Source organism: Corvus hawaiiensis, chromosome 4 (assembly GCF_020740725.1).
Source record: "Corvus hawaiiensis isolate bCorHaw1 chromosome 4, bCorHaw1.pri.cur, whole genome shotgun sequence".
In the NCBI taxonomy this organism is placed as follows: domain Eukaryota; kingdom Metazoa; phylum Chordata; class Aves; order Passeriformes; family Corvidae; genus Corvus; species Corvus hawaiiensis.
Genome location: NC_063216.1, coordinates 73,122,573 through 73,142,104, shown reverse-complemented (window position 1 = coordinate 73,142,104; position 19,532 = coordinate 73,122,573). Strand labels below are relative to the sequence as shown.

The 19,532-nt window shown below is 42.7% G+C and overlaps 1 protein-coding gene across 3 annotated transcripts in view; it reads right to left on the bottom strand.

Annotated features, from left to right (window-relative positions):
- FRMD4A (FERM domain containing 4A) overlaps window positions 1-19,532 on the bottom strand; it is a 362,726-nt gene that overhangs the window by 284,879 nt on the left and 58,315 nt on the right. The gene's annotated exons all lie outside the window — the stretch shown is intronic.

The window sequence follows — 19,532 nt, the reverse complement described above, 5'->3', positions numbered from 1 at the left end:
CTGCTGTCTCATTTTGCCATCTTTACTGGGCTAATGGGACATTTATGCATCTCCTAGAATGTCAATAAAGATGTAAAATAAAGACGCCGGCACAGCATCCCCAGCAAGGCACAGGAGAGCTCCTACATATAATGAATATATATCATCAGCCTGTTTTCAGCCTAAACAACAATCCCCACTTGCATAAAGACCTCATTTGAATTAATATCTGATGCTGGATTTTATGGCACTTTTGGATGCTGTTAAAACTCAGGGACCCCAGACTTTCTTTATCTGGAAACAACAAGAAAACTCATCAAGACAGGTCAGAGGTGGGATTCATCTCAGCTAACTTCAAATATCTATAGTGTGATACTGCTCCAGTTTAGCTGGTCCATTATAAGTTCTTTATAGTAACTGGAATGAACTGGCACTTCTAAGGCTCAGTTCCCTTGACCTGTGCTAGGAAAAGGTGACATGTGCCCTTACTGCCCAACAAAAATGCATTTTTCTTTGTTTCCTGTGCCGCAGTCCTGACAGAAATAAAGATGACAGCATATCATTAAGGTTTCTACTCATTATCCTAACACCCTGATTGCCCATCTGAAATACTTTGCATGCAACAAGAAAAGCAATCACTGTGATGATGGAGCTGAACTTCTATAATGGTGGGTGTTCTACAACATGTGGCAAAAGCCTGAAATCTGCCCAAAACCTTTTTTTGGGATATTTGCAAAGGCCGTTATCTTTGCAGAGTTCAATAAATTAAACAATTACCATTCACTAAAGTCTTAGCATCACGTGGATGTAATGACTGCTAGGCACTTAACTTTCCTCCAAATTTTCTGTAAAGTGTTTCTGCACCTGCTTTTCACCTGCTACTGCATTTGTGATGATATGAGCACTTCTTAGTTCTCCTTCCTTCTTTACCTTACTTTGTTTATTTAAAACAATTTAAAAGGCAGCATCGTTGTACAAACACACCGTAAAAGGTCTGGGGAAGGAGTCCATTTAGTCAAGGAAAGAAATCCGTGGGATGGGGCTTGTCTGCTATTGATCCAACGGTGGCCAATGCTTGTATTCTATGAATCCTTACAGGAGTTATATAGGTGTAATCTGAAGCATGTAACAGGTGAAAGTCACCTGCAGCTTCCAGAGGGATGAAGTTCAGCCTTAGGAGGGGAGGATGGAGCTTTGATCACTCCAAAGAGCTGTAGCCAGGGCTGTTACGAGCATTGATCTTCAAAGCATCAGCGCGATCGATGCGGCCGGTGCTGCTGTGGTTATTGATGCTGGGATAGCTAAAAATAAATCCAGCCACATGGTGGGGGCTGTGGCATTTGCCCATGAGCAGTAGCCTGACTTGTACCTCAGAGCTCACATGTGTGGGACAAGAGCAGCTCCCCACTTCATGCTCTGGACAGACCCACAGATCCTTGTTGAAGGTTTTGGGCAATGGTGAGGGGCAGTGGGTGCAGAGTGGTGGCTGCTGCCATGTGGAGCATGACTTGTTGTGTGTCTCCATGGGAAGAGGGAACCCACCTTGGGGATGCAAAGGAGGCACCCATGTCTACTCTGTTCTCTGCCTTGTAATCCCTTGAGAGTTTAGGGCAAGTTACCTCTCAAACCCCTATGCACTCGGGTTTACCACTATGAAAGTGGAGATAATCTGTACCTCAGAGGAACATTGCATGGATAAGTCAATTAACTGTGAAATCACAGATGAAAGATGCAAAAGAAATGCAAAGGATTAGTTCTGCAGATCAACCGTGCCAGGCACAAATACATTTTTAGATCCTTTTTTTCCCCCTAACTAAAAATCACCAGCAAGCTGCTCCTTATAGTCCTGCTTAACCTGTTAATGGGGCATCCCCACCAGTACCAGCTACATCTGTGGCTGGCTGTGGAAAGGGGGGAGTGAGGCCACCTGTTCTCAACACCCCTACCTGGGCAGCCCAGGTGGACCCCACTGCTTGGCCCTTGCCTGGCAAATGCTGCAGGTCCAAGGGAACAGCAGCCTCTTCTTGTCTGTGTCATAGACATAGATCTAAAACAGTCAGTCTTCAGAGTCTGTTTGGCTGCCAGAGCTGACTACTACTGAGTTGCTATAGTTTCACCTCAAGACACCTTTTAATTCCTGCAGGACCTCACACAGATTTGGAAATCTATTAAAGAATGTTTTTCTAATTTTAATGCACTTTAAAAACATCCTTAACACCTTGTACTTTTAAAAAAATACAGAATATATATATTTTTTCTCTGAGTGTCCTATAGATAATTAAGTGGTCTTCACTTTAAAAGGTCACTTAAAAACATCATTGGATTTATTACCCACTGTTGATAACCATCTGGGAGGTAAAACTGTCTCACCCAAGGAAAACTCATCCTGTAGCACGGCACCTCTAAGCACCAGTGTCAGACATGCAGACTAGGGTTTCAGGGGATGATTTATCTAGCAGTAGCAAGTGAAGGGGCTCCTGTCCTTCCTTATCCTGTACAAACCCAAATCCATTGCCCAGTGCCCAAAGTCTGTGCGCCCATTCATCTGGGAGATGTTGGATTAGAAAAATAACCCCAAGTAAATGAAAAAAACATGCAAGGAAATAAAAAAACAAAAGTGAATTAATGAGGTTTATATTATCTGCCCTGTGAAGAGCAGTAAGTTACAGCAGAAAGAGCAAACAGCCACAAGAAGGGGAAAACTTTGATCTGCTGCTGGAGAAAGTCTAATGCAGGTCTCCTGTTTCTGCTTGAAGTGTCATTTTCCAGATCATTGGTGAGAAGTAACTTACTATATTTTGTTCTTTGCTTGGTTGTGGTTTTTTTTAAATCAGTTTTTCTTATGTAGGCAAAGTCCTTAGGCACACTTGGGCTAGCAAAATAATGCTTTTGCTGGTAATCTATTTTGTTAAAAAACTTCAGTAAACTACATTACACAAAGGTCTCTTTTGCCCTGGGCTGCCCAACCCAGAAGGGTTGGGCTGTAGATCAAACCTTTACCAATAAGCCTTTAAGAATGCAGAATAGGCTATTGTGTAGATCAGCAGCTTTCTTGAGTTTCATATAGAAAAGAAAAATGTTTAACAGTCCTTACTGTAGCCTCAGGTATCTAAAGTTTCGGTATTACTTCATCTCAAATACAGGGGTCAGATATTGCATTGGCTAGATGTTGAAAAAGCCCCCAGTGGTTGTGTGCTGAGCACATATTTCATAAATACAGTTGCAGTAAGAAAATAGGAAAATACTTCAAAGTGAACAGCATGCAGACTGGCTTCGTACCTACTTGTCTGTCTTAGTTTGTTGGCCACATTTCCAGCTGATGTGAATAGCCGTCTCTAATCCAAATGACATTAACTTAGGCCTGATGGTGGCATTCCAAGAGCAAATGTACATTCTATCACTATTTCCTTGTCTCACACATTTTGTTAAAACAACGGGAGTGTGATTGTGATCCAGAGAAGAGAATGTCCTCTTTTTTCCTGGTGCTACATTCCTCAGGGCTCTGTCTGGGATCTGCTGGATTTAGAGTAGTGGGACAAAGACTTTCTGGCCCTCAGGTTAGGACTCCCATAGCCGGGCTGGCCGAGCTGGATGTGTGGTGACTTCTCCCTCGCTCTGGTTTAAGTGCAGCCTGTTCTGTTGAGCCACTGGCAACAGTGAAGCCCAGACAACTCTGCAGAAGGGAACTTGCTTTGCATGCTGTAACTATTGGTAGGAAATGCAAATGTGGACACCTTTGCAAATCTAAACCTCCATCCTCCCTCCTGAACACATTGCTTCCTGGCAAAGCCCTGTTCCCTTTGCTCTCTTCCCCAGGGCTTCCCAGGAGAAAAATATCTGGGCCAAGGCTGTGTATGGCCACCACTTTATCATATCTGAAGATTTAGCATGCTTGGCCCTTTCTGGACAAGCCTTCACAAGGGGTCGGGTTATGAAACACTTCCTTGCACTGAAAGGTGCAAACTTGAGCAGAAATGACAGCAAACCACATACTGAAATCTTTCAGAGGGATCTGTGTCTCCCACTGCAGTTGCTCTGCCTCCAGGATAGCTGCAAGGCTGACACTAATTTTCAGGCATTTCCAGCTTGGTTTTCTAAGCACTTGCTTATAGCATTGAACACTGTTTAGTTTCAGACCAAAGAGTCTTTCACTGGAGCATCCCATCTTCCCAAGGGTTTTGCTCCCCCTCTTTCTCCTGTTGTGTTGTTACTTCAGTCATGCCAGTAGGTGTTCTCTAAAATCATGGCCCCCTCATGTCATGAGGAGGGTTTCTTTACACAAAAAGGGCTTATCAAGACAGGGAAAAAAGTGGCTGATCAACAGTCCAGTGTCTCAAAAGTTGTTTGCCAGAAGCCAAATGATCAGATACATACATTAATCCTAATTGTGTATCACCTTCACTTGGAAAGCACCTATGGCCCAGCTCTGCATATTTCAGCTCTTTTCTGTTCTGTTGTCTCCTGTGGATATATAAGGACTGGCTGCAATTATGCGTTAGAGCAAACTGAAAAAGAAAAGCCCGTACTTCCAAAGAAATACATCATTAGTGTGTGATCATGGCAGAACTTTCATTATTTAAAAGCAACACATTTTTGCCCATAATTTTTGACGATCACATTTAAAAAAAACCAAATTAAAACCTGCATATTTTCCTACATACGGGTATTGTTGGGACTGTCACACCTAATAAGAGTATGAAAAGAGAGATGAAAAGCACTGCACTCATTTCTGAGCAGCTGGGAACGGCACTGAGAAAAGTGCAGCAACTGAGATTAAGAGAGAGCCTTCACAGCACAAGATAACCCAGCTGCTTGGAAAATCAAATCTATTGAACATACAGATTTCATGCAACAAAACAATGCCTTGCTGATAAAGGAAAATAACAATGCTCACACAGAGTTCTACAGTCTTCGATTCAGTTTGGAGATAAATGGGCAGTCCTATATTTTTCCTCTTTAGAAAAAGCCAGAGTTAGCTTTCCAATTGTGACTATTCATTGCCTCTTTTTGCCAACTCTGAAAAATCAACTCAGAGGTTTTCATTTGATAATAATATACCCCACAATTTACTGGAAAGGGCACTTGCATGGGGAACTAGGATGTAAAGGTCTCATTCCTCACACTGGCTTTAAGAACCTACTTCAGCTCTCCTTCTCCTTCTCCTTCTCCTCAGTCTTCCTATGCTGAAGAGACATCAGTGCCTTTGGGAAATGTTTTGACATGTCTAGAAGAAAAGTGTTATACTACTACCCTATCATTTCTATACTCATAGCTGATTCATGCTAAGTCAGGAATAGTAGGGTCTACAAAGCTGATCAGAAAATGTTTTTCCCTCTGATGTAAGCTGTGTACATCATAAGATTCCACAATTTCCTCTGAAAATTACTATCTGGGCCCAAATGCTTTAGCTTTTTGAGAAAACTGGGTATTTTCTCATGGGAAGTGATGCTTGTTTGATGCTGATCTTTAAATCTTTAACTGAAATCTGCTTTGCCATTGCAAAATGGTTTTATGTGATCAATTTTGATCAGCTGTGGAACAGCAAGCTGCTCTGTTGGGATTTTAAATTTTCATTGCTATCCAAATGTAACATTGTATCTACTGTGAGGTTTTGGTCCAGGTAGAAAGTGTTGACTGTTCCCACCCATTCTCCATTTTCCTTTCTTGCACTGTGAAAACTGAGCACAAAACCACTTTTCCCACACCAAGACCCAGCCTTCTTTCTCAGACTCAAGAAATACACCAAACACTGGACAGGACATTATAAAACCCAGCTCCTTCTTTCCTTCAATGCACCATATTTCCAGTAACCTTCTAATAACCTCTGAATGTGTATGATATTAATTGAGAAAAGCAATACTTCTGGAGTTTTCATTGGCTATAAAAGAAATATGATAGTCTTAATTCCTCTAAATGAAACCTTTTATTTATGCATGAAAAGATGTTTAATATGTTCCCTCTGATAGCCTTTTGTTATGTGTTTGGCATTGTAATAACTGACTAGTCACTCCTGCTCTGGTTTTTTGTTCTGGCTAGTTTTTTTAATCAATGGCACAATACTTTACTTTTCACCAAATGCCTCTGGTTTCCTTGAGAGCCTTTGTAACAAAATTCATCAAAGCATTTGCAAAGTCCAGAGAAATCATTGTTGATCAGTTTTCTTTCAAGTCAACTGCTGTATTGGTGCTGAAGACTTCAGACAAGCTGGGGGAAGGATATCATATTCCCCGAAATAGGTTGTTTAAGTTACAACTTGAGTCCCCTGCAAAAAGCTACCAAAAAGCTACCAAAGCAAGGAGTTCCTCCTTGCTCCTGCTTAGACCAGCAATAATACATATTATAACTTGTAGCCTTGAAATTACTCTCTTGGGATGAATTCCTAGCACCACAAGCCCTTCTTGAGAGGATATAATTAACAATGTTTTGATTCTCCCTCCCTTCTTCCAGGCAAATCTGGACTCCAGCCCTTACATCTTTGCCTTGGTATCCTCCAGCCCTTGTGAAAACTATGTGAGTTTTGGCCTTAATAACAAGCCATGTAAAATCTACATAATTGACCCCTTTTCTGAAAATATTTCAAAGCTTTCTCTTTAATCTTTGAATATGCATGTGCAGAAGGGATGCCCTCATTTCAGAAGACCCCTGTTGCATACAGCAGCCTTCTTGCTGCCATACAGAAAAAACAACCAGGGAGTTGTAAGAAATGGGGGTTTTGCCTCCCAGATGCCCTACTTTTCATTTCTGTGTGATTTTATGCAAAGGAGCTCTATCTCTTTACTTCTGTGTTAGGCATCTGTGGCATTACTGCTCATAATATGATCCACATATCCATGGGGTCAGTGTTGAGGTCCATGGGTCCATGGTGCTCTTTGGGGCTTGCATGAATGGTCAGAAGTAATTTTGCAGCAGCACCCAGGACAGAAAACTTTGTATGGCTGCCTGCCTGGACAGAGAGGTATCCCAAGCAAGTCACAGAGGTGAGAGCTGGATCCTTAACCCAAAGGTCTGGAATCTACTCATCAAAAAACGGGACATGTTAAGGCATTTCTGACTCAGTTCAAACAATAATGCCAGCATGATAATTTTCCATTTGTCTGGTTTGACTGATTTCAGTGCTACCAACTCCTGAGTTGTGAGCCCAATTCAAAGTCCACTGAGTCCATGGCATATCTCCATTTATCGTGAGGGGACCTGAGGATGTGGATCTGACACAGTAGGGGAGATGGTGTTTGCTTTTGAGTTTGGGTTTGGTTTTATTTTTAATTACTTACAAGCATTATGGCCTCATCGTGATTTTTTTTCTGCATCTAAAATTTCTTTTTCCCTTTAATATTTCAGTATCATTCAGATGGCCACCTTTTCTGAACTATGATTTGTTCACCACTTGCTTACTCTGCTCTGTTCGTTGTCCCCCTTCCCCTACCAATCCATCTAAAACTCTTTTTTATTTCTCATTCAATTGCAAAGCCTGTAATTCTTATCTACCAACAGGACTGAGAAAAAGGATGATGGAAGCAGACCTTGATTTCATATCTATGACAAAAACCTGCCTTACCCAGCTCCAGAGAGGGACTTACTGTTTTCCATCCTTTGGATTCAGTCAGTCCTTCCACTTGTTAAGAGAGAGCTCCTCCAAGTCAATATTACTCACGTGTTTATTCAAAATCAATTCTGCTTATTACAGCTTCTGCAATTGTGTCTCACTATCGCTGTCACCTACTTAGCTCACAACCTTCCCAGCAGACTCCCAGCTTGCTGTGAAGTTGCAAGATTGAAGAAAAGAGAAACCAGACAGACACAGAGACCCGTTGATACGGGATGCCACATAGGACAGATTGCCAAGAATTCCTTCATCTGCTTCTCATTCCCCACGCTCAGACATATGTGACCAGATGAGAGACAGTCATGATCTTTGAAATCTCTGTGTTACTCTCAGCTTCTGCTTTCCCTCCTGAAAAACAGAAGGCCACAAAGATGGTCAGAGGACTGAGGCACCTTTCCTGTGAAGACAGGCTGAGCAAGGGTGTTGTTCAGCCTAGAGAAGAGAAGTCTCCAGGGAGAACTGAAGAGCACCTTCCAGTACCAAAAGCAGCTACAAGAGAGCTGGAAAAGGACTTTGGACAAGGGCATGTGGTGATAGGACAAGGATTAGTGGCTTTAAACTGAAAGAGGGTAGATTTAGATTGGATATTAGGAAAAAGTTCTTTATGGTGAGGGTGGTGAGACATTGAAACAGGCTGAGCAGAGAAGTTGTGGATGCTCCACCCCTGGAAGTGTTCAAGGCTGGTTTGAGTGGAACTTTGAGCAACCTGGCATAGTGGAAGCTGTCCCTGCCCATGGCAGGGGGGTTGGACCAAGATGATCTTTAAGGTCCCTTCCAACCCAAACTATCCTTTGATTTTATGATTCTAAGTGATAACTCACACCTAGATCAGGTCGCAGCAAGGATCAGCCAGTGCTCAGGCAAAACCATCATTTAAACAATGTGCAGAGTTTTTATACCTTGATGCTGCCCCTGCTGAAGCAGATGGCAAGCTCCCATTGACTTTAATGAGGCCATAAAAAGCCCACAGTGTGCATGCAATATGGAACAGCTCCTGTTTCAGCCCACGCGCCGCCAGTGTCGTTTTTTCTTTTGTTTGCTCCACAGATTAAGAAAGCCTCCACTGACCCCTGTGGAATCTGCAGCCTGCTCTGCTGAGAGCTGGAGAAGGATGGAGGCCAAATTCAAAGCAAGAGCTGTGTCTTTTCTTGCATCACTGCTATCCCTTAAGCTCCTCTTACCCAGCCCGAGAAAAGAGGCACTCAAGTGCCACATTCACAGGTGACACAAATCATTCAGGAGAGCCAATTCCAGAGCCAGAGGGGCTATGGGAGGATCTCAGGGCACTGAATTATGTAGCAGTAAAATGGCAGATGGTATTCAGTGTCTATTAGTGCAAAGAGAGTTGGGGGGAGAAAATAAACCTACCTGTGTGTATGCAATGCTGCTTTTAAAGTGCTGATAGCAGTCATGAGAGACATGCTGGAGACACTGGATAGTTTTTCTGAAAACATTGGGTCACACTGAGTGGTGGTGAGAAAGAATGTTAGGAAGTCTAAGGGAAAGGGTTGAGAATAAAATGCAGACTTCATTATTCCACTGAAAAAATTTCTGTGCACCCTTGTTTTGAAGACTGTGTTGTTCTGATGACTTTGTCATGAAAAAACAGAGAAAAGAGACAGACATGGTCAAAGGTTTAGCAGGACTTCCACAAAATGGAGGAAATAAAATAGAGACCTTTTGGGCTTGGAAGAGTGATGAAGAGAAGCAAAAGGTTTGTAAAATCACAAACAGTGCAACAAAGAGGAATAGAAGAATAGTACTGGTTTGTTTCTCATAATATAGGGCCTACTGGGCGTGCAGCAATGTCACTGAGTACTAGTTTAAAATGAACTTAACACAGTACTTTTCTTATGCTATTCTATTCTGTCATTAAATGGAAACCTATTGCAAAAAGATACCATGCAGCCCATAGTGTAAGAGAAAATCTATTTCAAAAGAAAATAGATAAAATAAATAAATATTTTTAGAGTAGTTAAGTCCTTCCATGGCTGTTAAACACAAGGGTCCACCTGCAACTTTTAGCTTAGGAAGAAAATTTATTCACTGCAGGATGATCTACATCCTTATTCCTCCCTGTAAGAACCCACAGTGGGCCCTGGGGTCTATGGCACAGTTGTGGGGTGCCTCATACACCTGCAGGTGTTACAGACCCTGTCCTATGAGGACAGCACAATTGTCTGTGGTGGCAAAATAAAGTCTGGCACAGAAAGGCAGCCCTTGTGTCACAAAGAGAGCTGCTGTTCTCCCCTGTATGAGCTGAGGTCTTGGCTTGTGGGTGGCCCATGAAATTAATGTTTTTTGCGGTTGTTTCCAGTGAAGACCCCTGCCCCTTGTGTCTGCAAAAGGCAGGAACAAATACATTTATTTGTAACCTTTCAGGCTTTGAGACTCATTTTTCCATTGATTTTCTTAAAAAACAGGGGCTATTTATACACATTATGGTCTATAACTGTCAGCCCTGTGACAAATCACCCACCCAGTGCCTTGTCAATGATGTGGAAAATATAAACAGATCAAATGAAGTGGAAGTTAGAGAGTACAATGGTGTCAGGGCCATAGCCTTTGACCTTTAAAGGCCAGAGGTCAAATCTGTCTGCACTGAGGAGTTAAAACAACTTGGGAAGTTCACCCTGGTGCCTAGGGAGGGATGAACCAGCATCTTTCCTTGGGACAGGTGCAGAGTTGGTAGAGGTAAGGCCTGGGGTGCATGTGAAGTTTTGCACCGTGACTGGAAAAGCTCTAATTAGAGAAGGCTCCAGTGGTGTCACCAGAGCACCTGACCAGCAGGAAGGTCAGTACTATTGGGAAATGTGAATCTCTGGGAGAAGTCATACAGTTTAACCAGAGGTTTGTGGCGAAAAGATGCTCCTGTCTGAGACGTGTTTCAGTCAGGGGATAGTGGGTAGCAGCACTCAGAAGAGCAACCAGGAGAGCCTCCTTTGCTGTTTGTTTTGCAGCAGTTTGGGTTTATGCAGCTCCTGTGGTGCACAGCACAATGAGCAGCCTTAGGCCAAGTCACTTCACTACTACTTCACCTGTGTTTTTCTATGGAATGAAACACCCTTGTATATTGGGGGAGAAATAGGTTGTTTTCAGACTAACAAAAGCAATGGCTTTTCCATCCCACCCGGGGGGCCATCCCTCTTATTTATTTTTATCGACCCACTCTGCTTTTCCCATTTGAGTTGCAATTTGACAATTGCCATTAACTGCACCTTTAATGGTTTCTCCTGGCTGCTGTCAACACATGAAAGTTAAATAGTGGGACAAGAAATTCATTAAAATCCATTTCATTTTTAAATCCTGGCAGGCTTTTATTTGTGCAAGCCTACCAGGCCTTGATCATAACATTTTCACCTCTTGCAATTGATAAAAATGTATTTACTTGCAAGCTGTGCAGGGCTTGCTGTACAAGAGGTGAGAAGGTGGGAAAGGCAACACAGCCCTCTTCCACCTGTCCTGCTGCTTGCATGGACCCTGCTGTTGCTTCTGGGGGACAGCACCGAGCCTTGGCTGCATTCTGCACTGGATGAAGCATCAGGGGTACAAAGCATCTCTGTATCCCCCAATTCTGAACCACCCAAGGGAGCTCAGAAAACTCTGCACTGTTGGAGCAGCTATAGAATAAAAAATGTCATTTTTTGGATTCCAGCCTCTGAGGGGGTAAAGCGCTTGTCTTTCTGCTTGACAGCAGAGCACCTGTTCTGCTACGCACAGTGAATAATCAGCCGCACGCGATGCGCTTTTGCTGTCGGGGATTAATTCTCTGCAGACAGGTGGGCTCGGGCTCAGCAGTCAGGTACAGCTGCTGCCTCACCTGAGTTGTCATCGCTGCTCAGCAGGTGGGAAGTTCATGGCCTCTGATGGTGGCCCAGGGGCACCCAGCAAACTGTTTCTCCAGTGATGGTGGAGTTGATCTTTGCTGCCAACACAGAGTGGCATTAGGCCATCTGGCTCTACAGATGCAGTGGGGCAGGAAGGAGCCCCTCACAGCACCCAGGGACTGCACAGTTCATAAGGGGGAGGGACCTACCTTTACATGGGACCCTGACCAACCCTCCAGACCCTCGCCTCTGCCCCACAACTGCAGTGGGACAGAGGGGCAAGTCCACAAACTCTCTCTTCCCTTAACTCAATCCAAAAAATAAGGGACTGTCATCACCTGGCTCTGAAAAACCCCAAACCCCAATATGCTCTGCAAAGACTTCAAACATCCAAGACATAGCTTTGCCAAGTCCAGCCTGAAGGTGTGAGCTAGGCTTACTCTGAGTTAAAATAGTCATTAAGGGAAGGATTTTTCTCATTGGAACTCAGACATGTCAAAATCAGATGTCTAATTTTAAGTTGGTCACCTCACACTATGTTTTCTTCTAGCCACAGGTGTCCAGAGGCCACTTATCTGACTTTGGATGCCAATTTTGGGATGACATGAACCACCTGTCGGAGACACCTACTACTTTTCATCAACTATAGGGAGACAGGAGGGCGAATACCCCAGAATTAGATGTCTAATTTTAAAGTGTTCTGAATTAGGTCAGGAAGATCACCTCCTGCCTTTATTGGCAGGGCTGAACTGCTTGGGCCAATGCTCAAGGCACATGACACAACCAAAGTGGGTGGTATCTTGATGGAGGGAAGGACAAGAGTGCCGTGAGTGAGGTGAAGGAGAATCAAACCTAAATAAACTGTGGTGATGGATTCAGGCTATATAATCAAATATATTATATAAGATATATAATCAAATGGGGTGCACCAATCCAGGGCTCTTTCCAATGAATGCAACCACAAGATGACAGAACACCAAGAGTAGATAATGAAGCAGGAGAGAAGCCACTAGGGATAATCTAAGTGCAGGGTCATGGTCTTTTATGTCTTTCCACCTGTTCTTATCGGCTTTGCACTATGTTGTCATCTTTGGGTTTTATAAACAAATGATTTTATCTATTTGCAGGTTAACAAACAGTGTTAAAGGCATTTTGGGGAAAATAAGTAAAAACAAAGGAATTAATTACTTTGAGGTACCATAACAATATTCAAGGTAAGGATTAAGGCATGATTAGCCTTGTCTTTAGTATATTGTGTCTTGTTTATAAAATAGATATATATTTCAACCTCAGCACCTTGGTGACTAGCAGTGGCAGGAGTGTGAAGATCAGTGTTTCCCAGTGATTGCTGTCAGCCTGGCAATCTGTCCAGAGAGTGGGAAGAGAGTAGGGAACAAGCCTTAGCACCCTCTGTCTCAAAAAGGGCTTGGCCACAGCTGTGGAGCAAGTGGCTGTATCACTAGCCAGAGCGAAGTGGGGCTCACAGGACTACATTAATCTACTCTTTCCCAATCAATTGCTTCAGTGAGATTATCACAGACATGATGGATTGGATCACTTAATCCAGTTAGACGGGAGCTCAGGCGGATGGGTAAATAAGGGGAGCCTGGAGTCGTGTGGCCTCTACTGACCCGGAGCAGCAGCCAGTCAAGCTCTCAACGCCCTTCTTGACCTGCTTCTTGGGACTGACAGTGCTAACAAAACACATGCAAGCCACACAAGAGGTGTGCAATTGCAGGCAAAGTATTTGCCATCAGAAGTGAAGAGAGTGGAAATGGCAGTGGTGGCTATTTCTTCCTTACCTTGTGCACCCTTAAGAACAAACAAAAGGTTTCTCGTCCACAAAAACAACAACAAAGAGGAAGAAAGATAAAGCTTGACAACCCATTTAGCTATTCCTGTGCAAATCACAGTGTTTTCAATAGTGGGGAAATGGCATATAAGGCTGGAAACGGCACCACTGGATTTTGGAGGGGGATGCAGCACAGCTGAGCTGTTAAATGAGGGTGCTCTGGCAGCACTAGATCTGCACAGCAGCCAGTCTCTTATGAACAAAATGCAGCCATTCCTGCCTTGTGTAATTTGGTATTAACCAGCACAGTTGCTTAAAATTTAACACCTGAATTAGAAAGATTTTGATCACCAATGACTGCATGCAATGCCAAACTCAGCATGAGCCATCAGACAAGCATCTTCATTTTGTGCATGCAAATCCTGCAGCTGGAAAAGGCAGCCTTTGGGTTGGTTTTTAAAAAGCTGAAATAATTCCACTCCTTACCCTTGATAATACCAACAAAAAGTCTGCTACATTTCCCTCCCCTTTCTAAGAAAGAAAAAAAAGGATACTCACAGAGAGATAAAAGCATGAGTGTGTTAACATAATATATGTGATTCATTATTGGCTGATCAATGATTAGATGTGGCATTCAACTCTAACTCCTTGCAAAGTTTTATTAGAAGGGAGAATTAGTGCCTGGACTGGCAAACAGGGGAGGGTTGAGATCTAGAATCCTGTATATTTATACTGAGTAAGCAGACATCAAAGGATTCTCACGCAGGTTGTGGGCGAGGATTTTGTTTTGGGAGGGTGAGAACAAATCTTCCTTCGAGAGCTCAAAAATGAAGAGAAAAAATATGCATTTTGCTGACACCAGGCATTGAACTGCTGCAGTCAGAAAATGCAACTAGAGCCAAGAAAGGGGAAGAAATGGCAGCAACGAGTAGCAGAAGTCCATTCTCCTTAAATAATCACCACATACATGGGTATGTAAATACACAAATACACATTGAAATATATTTAGCTTACAGATGTTTTCAAAACTTTTAAAATAAATAACAGGTTTTTATAGTCTGGCAAAGCCTGTATTTTGAGGTAATTAAGGCTGATTGCTTTCAGAGCAGCCTGTTAATAGGTTTTCCTTATTTATCAAGGGTCATTTAACATTTGCAGTGCACAAAACATTCCCCCAAATCATCAAGTCACTTTCCATGAGCAAGCCTGATTAAATACATAACATGATGGGTGTCACACTCGACCTCTCTTTGGCTCATAGTGCTCTATTTACCCAGCAGTTTCCATCCCAAACACAGTAGCAGCACCTCATTACTGGTTCCTCGAGCTGCCTTTCCCTTACAGCTGCCCACATGAGGATTTTTCCCTTCTGAGGTCTTCAAAACTTGCTCAAGGCTGTTTTCTTACCTCTGTATAGAGATACCATAATTGCAGGATCTTTGGGTAATATGAACAAAAAAACCAGAGTCACTTCCAGTGGCATGAAACAAAACTTGGGATCTCCCTGGGGACCCCTCTCTCTAAATTTGCCTCCCAGCCATCCCAGAGGAGCAATGCCACCCCTCCAGGATCTGAAGGAGAAGCCAGAAACCAACCACTGGGTCCCTGCTGATCATGTGTAAGGTCCATGGACCTCTCAGACTATCTTTGGAAGATTTTCAAGAGCAAATTGCTGACCACTAGCAGAGTAGAGGTTGATATCTGAACATGAAGAGTTGCAAAGTGTCGTGGTCTGAAGGGAAGTGAGGGGCAGAGCTGTGATCAGATCCAGCAGAGTGACGTGATCAGAGGGGGCTGTACTGTGCAGCTCCCCAAGAGCAGCCAGCCTGGAGGAAATAGGAAGCAGCTGTTTTGTGCAATTATTTCTTCACAATGTATGTATTGTAGGAGAGGGCAGGAAGATGTGTGTTTCTGCGAAGAACCTCTCTTGTGAATAGGTAATCAGCAGTAATTAAAAACTCCAGACAGCTTCTTGGGGGGGAAATCCAAATCATACAGTGACAGAAATGTGAGTGAGACAATTTGCTTCCTCTCCCACAACCACAGCTTGTCTCTGACAATCTGGCAATACTGGCTGAAAAGTCATGCATGACCTTCAGTGGGTTTTGTCTGAAAACCACACAGAATTGTCTGTTTTCTGGAATCAACTCTCATCTTTAGTACCTTAATTTACCAGATCTGCTCTGCTCTATATTTTGATTGCATTTGTCAAGTGGAGAGCAAAAGTGTCAGAGAAACACTAGGAAAAAAACCAGATAATGCCTGACTCTCAGGGAGGGCAGTAGATGAGTAGGAGATACAGAAGAGTGAGAGTAAACTAAACTAATTTCATACTATTTGAGAACTGCCAGCTTCCATCATTGTGCTGCAAATCTTACAGCATTTGATTTTTTTTTCCTAAAGCCCCAGAGAATATAAGGCACTTTTATAGATGTAAATGCATTGCTGTTGCAAAGAAAACAATGAAAATAAGCAAGAATATAATCTCTAAACAAATAGAATGTGGCAAAAAACCAGACCTAACCCCTCCTCAACTTATTTCCTACCTACAACATTCTTCCCTTACGATGTATATGTGGAATAGACACCTTAAAATATATGATAGCACAATTAAAATGGTAGCTTGGCTCTCTGTGGAAAGATGGCATTTATGACAAACTTAACTTTTTCAGCATTTTTGCATACATGTTTAAGAAAGTTGGAGAATATTTATTTAGTTTGGTTAAAATCCCAAAGTCTGAAACACAACTGATGAAAGATACTCAGCTTTTACAGTATGAAACCAACTGATGAAAGATACTCAGCTCTACAGTATGCAAAAACTAAACCAAAGAAACATAATCATGTTTTATTTAAAAGCACACGCATACATACTCTCTGATGAATAATATGAGCTGAGTGAAAATCACTTATTCTTGCTACAACACACTGAACTCAAGGACTTGGTGACGCAGTTGCCAATCCCTTGTTCTCGAAGACCATCTGCTCTTGAATCTCATCTCAAATGCTTGCAGACACATTTTTAGCATTTTTGAACAAGTACATTTACTGGTGCTTCCCTTACACACCTCTCAGAAACCCACAGTCTCAGAATGGCTGTATTTCTCTCTTAAGGGACAGGTAGAAATATAATTGTCATTAAGTTTTAGCGTTAAAATCCCCCTGAGTTAAAGGGGTCAAACTGCCACTTCCATGATCCTGCCTTTCTCTTAGAAGTGGGGACATGTGAGATCAAATCTCATCCAGAAAGCTTTCTTCATAAGGAGGCAGACATGGCATCTTTTAAAGGAAGATAATTCTTAGAGGACTGATGAGGTCACTAAAGAAATACTGACACAGTGCATTAACGAGGGCCAGTCTGATCTGACCTCTGCCTGTGGCATTGAATATTGTGGGACTGCTTTCAATATTGACTATTCTTCAGGGAGCAGGAGGTCACGAGCTACGTGTTTCATACGGTGTGTGAGTGGTTTGTGGATGACTGATGCCTGCTGATCTTTGGGGCTGCATGGATCACTTGCAGTGAGAGGCACCACGTGTGATTAAAAATAACTCTGGGCTCACTCAGGACTGCTATGGGGCAAAAGGTTATTAAACCCAGCTGAGTTCATACTGAGATGATCCAGAGGCATTCACAAGATCTGTTAAGGCAACTGAGGTTGCGGGGTAGGGTCTAACATCATAAAGGGCATCTTAAAATTGCTCAGATTACATCTGTGAGAATGCATCCACCTTTGACTGAGAAAAGCACCCATGCAATAACAGCCTTCTCCTTTAATTTCAGGAAAATCGTTGCATAATCTGGAAAATCACTCCCAAGCTCTGAATGTTTATTTCACATGACCCTTAGTTTATCCCAGTGCTGCATCTTGAAGGGTTCATCTTGCAAACCCTGTCCTTAACAATCTTTAATGTCCATAACTTTAAGACTCATACTCCTATAAAAAGCCTGACAGAAATACATTCAATTACAGTATGATCAGGGGAAGCAAATATTTGCAAAGTAGATTACAGCAAACCTCTTTCCACCAGCCAGTAAATTTGACTTAGGAAAGCAAAAAGCCTAAGAAATCTCTTGAAATCACACCTCTTGAAGGACCGTAATGGTTACAGAAAACTGTATGGTGTTGTTAAGACCTATAAAACATCTGGAGTGGGTGTAGAAAGATGTTCATCCGTACCCACATCAGCTGAAACTTCACAGCAGCCTGAAGGTGTTTCCAACAAACCAAGTCATCCACAGTGACCTTGGTCTTTATCAGTTCATGTCTTACACTCCTTGTCTGACTACATGGCCAATGTTACAGCCAGAGCAGAGGATGGAGCTCACAGGTTTTATCAATTAGGACAACTGACCAATGTGGTTTCTCCTATATTTGTTTTGACTCCCTGTTCATTTATACCCCATACTGAGGCTTTTTCTAAGTCCCTGAGTGACCTTTTTCCCAGTGAGATTTGTGGGACAAGCCCTGTTGATTAGTGATGCTCTGCTCTACCGACTCTCATCTGTGAAGCCATGAACCACCCAACTCGTGACAGATCCAGAGGAGGAGACAGCGGCCTCCTTAACCAGCCTGAGGACCAGCAACACAGGTATTGCCGAGTTAAAGGAGCACAACCCTTGCAGCTCTGCCAGAAAGCACAAGCATGGAGTCAGTCCTCTCTGCCCAGACCAACCACTGCACCTTGCCAACAAGGAGTGTGTGTAAAGTCGTGTTATTTCACACGGGGAATGCTCTTTTGGAGTGAATCTTCTGGTTTGTCTCAACTGATGTGTGGTTCACCTCACAAAGTGGTCTTGAAGCGAGTGACCTGGATTCCTTCCAGGTAAACCCCAACTGAAATATGATGCAGAAGCATTGCAGGAACACACCTAATGTGCTCCAAACATTGATGGACCAGACAGTTTATGGGAGGTGGTTAAAGCTTGCCTGGAGTAAATGCCTGGAAATTAGTGCATAAGAGAGGTCCTTGGCACCAACTGCTTCACTTTTCAGACCTGCAGCTGTAAGGTCACACTGCTTTCTGAGGAAACATGGCCAAAAGCCTCAAACACTGTGACTGTACCATAAAACTCATTTATTGTATGATGGGAGGAAATAGCCTGATTTCAAGACAATTTTCCCCTTGTACAGAGGATCCCACCTCTTTCAAGTCAAAACACAGATGCAATAAGTAAAGCCTCTGCACTAACTCAGCCTAAGTGGCTTATGAGAGATTCTTATGAGCTTAGCAAGACAAGGACCTCTGAGTCATATGCTGACAAATGCTAAACAATTTGTTACTGCATCTTCTCTGCTCTTCTTTACCTCTCTGGAAGTTGTGAACAATTGCCCCCACTTTTTTTGCTTTGTACAGCATTTGAAGTTGTCAAGGATTTTCCAAAGGTTTCAGAGGTCACATTAGACAATCAGGTCTGGTTGAAGTGCTCTTGAGTGATGAACATGATAGAAAATGCTGATTTCAGTAACTGAAGAAGGATGGGTTGGTGAATAAGGTTTGGGCTAAAATATGTGGTAGACCAAGTTCATTATGGAGCTGAGAGCTCTCCTGTCCCCAGCACAGCTGTGACAGCTCCATAATTAGGGAACAGGGTAGGATAAACAGAGCATGGACTATATACAGCTTATATCAGGTATTTTCTTTGGTGAAATATGCAGGAGGATGGAATTGCCTGTATATTAAACATATCATCTGTGCCCTTCAGCTTTGTGCCTCATCTTTCTTAAAACCAGAAAGCATGGAATTAAAGTTCCCAAACTTTGTTCTTGAGGGATACGTTTTCAAATGTGAAATTCCAAAATGCAGATGAAAAATATAAAGTTTAAAAAAACCCAATCACAACAAAACACAACTTTTCTGTTATTATGGGTTTTAAGCCAATACCATTAGGGAAGGAAAATTACTCATGATTTTGAGTGTATGGATCTGTCACTCCATTATAACACAGAATTTAAATGAGCCTTTTCTCATACGATGCTTCAGCTGTCTGTGAGTTGAAGTGCAGTTAACATACATGTGGTGTTAGACTGTGGCACTTGGTAAAAACATAACTTGAACTCAACTGAGACCTGTAGAAGAATAAGAAAGTGGAAATTCAGGAGGAAGAATTCAATTTCTCTCTGTCTGTGGTTCAGATCTGACCTGAGGTGTCAAATAGGCTGTGTAACAGAATCCCCAACAATTCAACGGACTCCCTGTAGACAGAACGGGTCCACAGTGGAGAGAGATTGAAAAATTAATTCCATCTGCCTGTAAGAGGAGGCAAATGTCACCAAGTTAGGAAACACAGAGAAGGGGTCATTACTGAGGACTCACGGTACACGGTCTA